The 6094-nt window shown below is 40.6% G+C and overlaps 1 protein-coding gene across 1 annotated transcript in view; it reads left to right on the top strand.

The window, feature by feature from the left end:
- Window positions 1–415: 415 nt before the first annotated feature.
- LOC115140203 (solute carrier family 23 member 2-like) overlaps window positions 416–6094 on the top strand; it is a 68049-nt gene continuing 62370 nt past the window's right edge. The window contains 1 exon segment of the mRNA XM_065026723.1: window positions 416–879. The gene's annotated coding sequence lies outside the window, so the exon portion shown is untranslated.

Raw genomic sequence — 6094 nt, 5'->3', positions numbered from 1 at the left:
GTTCCAGTAGTTAGCGACACCACTACATGGTAAAAAGATATTAACTAGTCAAAACACTACCAAGATTTTATTTTATTCAACTACCACCAAGCTACAGCAAAATGTAATTAAACTAGGCCTACTAGTTTTTAGGCCTAGTTAACATGTAGTTAACTAATCCCAATCCCTGCTGTTTGGGCCGCATGTTCATGATTGTGGCGCATGCATCCTGACGCATGGTGATATTGCTATTTGGGATCCTTGGGACGTCCCCAGCGAATAGGTAAATTAAGTAATGTTGCTGCGATATGCCTAGAAGACCACTAGATGGCACTATAGAATGTCGCAAATATACACAGACCAAGGGATAAAGAGGAAGACGCCATTTTTTTCATAACAATGATGAGTTTAGCGAAACGGAGAGTACCGAGAAAGCGAGAGAGAAGGGAGGAGAGAAAGGAAGGGAAGGAGGAGGAGAATGAGTAGACTAGGTTTATAGAATCAGCGTCCCCTATGAACACAACGAATGACAGTTCGGCTTGCATCACAGGTACGAACGCCTCCGATTGGTTGAAGCACAGTTCTGAAGGAGAAGACAGAGGAAGGACTTCAAGGGCCTGAGCATGCGCTATTGTGTCTCCAGTCCGTACATATGTAAGACAAAATCCTTCTGTAGCTATAAACATTGCTGTCTGACATCCACTGTCGTGGTAGACTACAAGAATAGGTATTTTCTACTAAGAACTGGACCTACACACATCTAGAGCTCCTTTCGGTTTCATTTTAAGGTTCTTTTCGGGTTTAGCTTTGGCTGTAGCCTATCCAACCCTAACCTCACCGAAACGGGGACTCTAACCCAGACGGGAATCGAGTCCTGTTGGTTCTCCTTCCCCAGGGCAGGTGAGTCTTTACCCGGGGAACCGGCTGTTTACTGTTCACTAGGTTATTAAACCGTATTTGCATCATTCTCGTGATTAGGTATAAGACGCGTTAGCTAGTGTGGCACATGATTTCCCATACTCTTGCTCTACACAGCTGATTCAAATAACCAACTTATTAAGCGTTGATTATTTGAAACGGCTGTGTAGTACTAGGGCAAAACCCAAAATGTGCCCCAGGACCGAGTTTGGGAAACCCTGGCGTAGTATACAAAGGGAGACCATCCAAGAATGGACCAATAGCAAACGGGTAAGGATCATGTCTATAGCGATGCATGCGCCTAATCAGACGGCCTCATCATTTAATGATAAGAGATACGCAGTGGAAAAGTAGGACGCCTTGCTTTCTATTTATTAGCCTAGACTCTATTTGACCTAGATAGTTTGTCTATGTATTGATATGTTGGCTACTTGTGACATTTGTTTTATTGATGTAGTTCTGTTCTTGAGCTGTTAATGTCATGTTTTGTGTGGACCCCAGGAAGAGTAGCTGCAGCTTTCGCCACAGCTAATGGGGATCCTAATAAAATACCTATGACTCTCTCCCTCTCCTTTATCTTATAACAAGTGTGTGAAGCAGTGGAGGCTCAACTGATTAAAACGCACTGTTTTGCAATGGTACACAGTGGCCTCAACAGCACCCTCTATGGGCAAAGGGGATACCTAGTCAGTTGCACAACTGAATGCATTCAACTGAAATGTGTCTTCCGCATTTAACCCAACACCTCTGAATCAGAGAAGTGCAGGGGGGCTACCTCAATCGACGTCCGGGAAGCAGTTTGTTGGGGGTTAACTGCCTTGCTCGTGGGCAGAATTGTTCCTCCTTGCCAGCTCCGTGATTTGAATCAGCGCTCTTAACGGCTATGCTACCTGCTGGAATGGGAGTGGTTCCCATACTGGGAAGGGAAACTTTTTAAGGAACTCAGTCCGGCTTTCAATTTACTCCTGAAAGTTGTAATAGTTGAATGTACAAGGTGCAATTTCGTTAATTGGGTAGTGCATCAGCAGTTTTCCTCTTGTCATGTCAGTCATTGCAGATCTTAGAGCTATTTGTAACTTGTCAGAAATATCCAGATCAACAAGCCCATGTCAGCAAAAACAATTTGGCTAGTTTTTTTCGCCCATTGATTATGTTGTAATGTTTGGCATTCAAATATCACATGAACACACAAGATATGGCAACATTTGTAGAATAGCAGGACATTAGCTTTAAAATGGCATAACAAAAAGTATCCATCCCATGCAGTGGTGATTTTAGCATGTAAATCTTGGTGGGGCAAACTAAATATATATATTGATGCATGCAAGCAAAGCCACAAAACAATATATTAATTGCACTATAACGGCAACAAACGGTGCCCACAAACTTAAGGCCTACATCATGCGTTTCCAACAGGAGAGCTTTCTTTTCAGCACGGTGGAGTGAATCCTTACCACTGCTACACCTGGCAGTCAGCGGAGCCTTGTCTGGCAGCGAAACAATTCATTCAGCCTCATTTACTGCCTTTAAAAAAACATAGCTGATATGGCAGACTTGCTTAAACATATGTGGTTTCTACTGACAATTAAGATGTACAAACTATGGCATAAGGGGACGACAAGCGCATAAGAGGCCATCCGTAATTTGGATTAGACTAGTGGTGCACCGATATGACATTTTTGGCCAATGCCGATATACAATATTTTCCTTGCCCAAAAAAACGATACCAATAACTGATATTTAAAATTTTAGCTGCCTATTAAGCATTCTAGTTCAGTTAAATAGTTAACACACACATGGACGCAGCAATCTAAGTCACTGCATCTCAGTGCAAGAGATGTCACTACAGTCCCTGGTTCGAATCCAGGCTGTATCACATCTGGCCGTGATTGGGAGTCCCATAGGGCTGCGCACAATTGGTCCGGGGTAGGCAGTCATTGTAAATAAGAATTTGTAATTTACTGACTTGCCTAGTTAAATAAAGGTTACACACACACACCACACTGACCAAAAAAGTTATTTTGTCATTTACGTATGTCTCCATTACCAGTAAAACATAGTCAAAACCTATTCCTTTTTAAAAAAAAATATTTAACCAGGTAAGCTAGTTGAGAACAAGTTCTCATTTACAACTGCGAACTGGCCAAGATAAAGCAAAGCACTGTGACAAACAACAATACAGAGTTACACATGGTATAAACAAGTGTACAATCAATAGCACAATAGAAAGAGAAAAAGTCTATATACAGTGTGTGCAAATGGCGTGAGGAGGTAGGCAATAAATAGGCCATAGTAGTGAAGTAATTACAATTTAGCAGATTAACACTGGAGTGTTAAATGAGCAGATCATGATGTGCAAGTACAGATACTGGTGTGCAAAAGAAAGTAACTAAAAACAATATGGGGATGAGGTAGGTAGATTGGGTGGGCTATTTACAGATGGACTATGTACAGCTGCAGCGATCGTTGATGTTTAAAGCTGATGTTTAAAGTTAGTGAGGGAAAAATAAGTCTCCAGCTTCAGCGATTTATTTGTGTTTTTTTAATAAAATAAAAAAATGTAATTAAAAAAAATATATATATATTTTTTTTTTTACATTTAAATTTTTATTTATTTTTTATTTAAAAAAATAAAAATAAATGTGCAATTCGTTCCAATCTCTGGCAGCAGAGAACTGGAAGGAAAGGCAGCCAAAAGAGCTGTTGGCTTTGGGGATGACCAGTGAGATATACCTGCTGGAGCACGTGCTACGGGTGGGTGTTGTTATCGTGACCAGTGAGCTGAGATAAGGCGGAGCTTTACCTAGCATAGACTTATAGATCACCTGGAGTCAGTGGGTCTGACGACAAATATGTAGCAGGGGCAGCCGACTACCGATCCTCGACTTCGGCGACGTCATCTACAAAATAGCTTCCAATACTCAAACTGGATGCAGTTTATCACAGTGCCATCCGTTTTGTTACCAAAGCCCCTTATACTACCCACCACTGCGACCTGTATTTTGAATTTTCATCTGCGTTGTCGTCACCGCTCTTTCCTGTGGATTTCTGAACATAACGCAACAAACAGGTCGTTTGCGTAGAGGTGGATCAAAGAATCACCCGCAGCAAGAGCGACATTATTGATATATATACAGAGAAAATAGTCAGCCCGAGAATTGAACCCTGTGGTACCCATAGAGACTGCCAGAGGTCCAGCTATTTTTTAATTAAATAGTCGGACAGGAGTAATCTAGATCTAAATTGTCCGAATGGACAAGTAAAGAAAGTCACACACAAATCATTAAACAATTATTCAGATCCGAATTGGATAATATTAAAATATATTAATGTAAACCAAAAAAGCCTACATGTCAAAGTGTAGGTGATATGCATGTTGGCTAGTTATGTCCAAACCAATGCTGAGCGACTTAATTACATAACTACAGGCTAAACGCCAGTCATGTTTGACAAATGTAATGAAGGATAGTTAACATTAACATCTAAATGCTTGATTTTTGTCAACATAGAGGTTGACTCGAGGCACGGTTCGTTCACATCAAATTTACACAAGAACAGAAAGTGTAGGACCATGCCTGTTGCGCACCGCACATCACACACCTTCAGTCTGAGCAGAGGCAGTCAGCATATATATTTTTATGACTGGATGCCCCCTTTTATTTTCAGCCCAGGAGGGAATTATTTTATAAAAGCATATAAAGTATTTTTTTTGGGTTGTAATTGTAATGTTGGAGTATTTTATTGGCCACCAAGGCTGTGTTTACACAGGCAGCCGAATTCTAATATTTATTTCACTAATTGGTCTTTTGACCAATCAGATGTGAAAAGATCTGATGTGATTGTACAAAATACCAATTACTGGGAAAAACATATTTGAATTGGGCTGCCTGTGTAAACCAAGGGTGGCCAGTCACCAAGGGTGGCCAGTCACCAAGGGTACAATTGACTTGGCTTTTGGACAAGTAAAGTAAAATATCTGTCTTACTTGGCTAAAAAAAAGTTAATGTCAAGCCCTGGATTTCAGCAAACAAAGGCATGCAACAACAGAGGACAAACATGGTTACATGGTAAGGGTTTAAGACGTTTTATTTTTTTGTATCGACACAGTGACTTGAAGGAATTTGAGGTTCATTAAAAATAACTCTAGTCTGCGCTCAACTCCATGGAGGAGTTGAGTTACTTGACTATAAGCAGGTAGGACTATTAATCTATCCATCAGTCACGATATAGGGATCGCATCTGATCTTAAGGACCAGCTTTATTACTCCCTGTATGGTTGTCCTGGAAACAGAGCTTGGAGGAGCAGGTTTGTATGTGTGCATGCGTCTGTGAGTCCACAAGAGGAAGGAATATTTTTGGGGTCCTCAGCAGTAATGTTCATAGCCTATAATCTCTGGTGCGTTCTACACAATGACAGGATGCAGCAAAACCCTTGGTTTGTAGCCTAATTTGTGTAGCCTAGCCTATGTGATTTATCTAGCCTTCATTACTTTCATAATTCACATTCTGGTTTTTTTTTTTTTTACAGAGAAGCGTGAATGTCAGCGATCATGTACCAAGTTGTGTTATCTACAGTGCATTGGGAAAGTATTCAGATCCCTTTTTCCACATTTTAAATAAAATGTCCTCATCAACCTACACACAATACCTCATAATGATAAAGCAAAAACAGGTTTTTAGAAATCTATGCAAATGTTTAAAAGAAGGATTCGGAACCCTTTGCTAATGAGACTCGAAATTGAGCTCAGGTGCATCCTGTTTCCATTGATCATCCTTGGGATGTTTCTACAACTTGTTTGGAGTCTACCTGTGGTAAATTCAATTGATTGGACATGATTTGGAAAGGCACACACCGGTCTATACCAGAGGTCATCCGATTAATCAGTATGGCCGATTTAATTAGGGCCAAGTTTCAAGTTTTCATAATCGGTAATCTGCCTTTTTAAATGCTGATTACATTGCATTGCAATCCACGAGGAAACAGGCTCACCACCTGTTACACGAGTGCAGCGTCAAAAGGAGTTTGGGCCGCCTGGCTCGTAGCGAACTGTTTCTTCCTAACAAAGACCATCATTAATTTGCCAGAATTTTACAGAATTATGACATAACATTGAAGGTTGTGTAATGTAACCGCAATATTTCAACTTAGGGTTGCCACCCATTCGACAAAATACTGTATGGTTCCGTATTTCACTGA

The sequence above is a fragment of the Oncorhynchus nerka genome, linkage group LG13 (genome assembly GCF_034236695.1).
Source record: "Oncorhynchus nerka isolate Pitt River linkage group LG13, Oner_Uvic_2.0, whole genome shotgun sequence".
Lineage (NCBI taxonomy): Eukaryota > Metazoa > Chordata > Actinopteri > Salmoniformes > Salmonidae > Oncorhynchus > Oncorhynchus nerka.
This window is presented reverse-complemented; position numbering and strand designations above follow the sequence as displayed.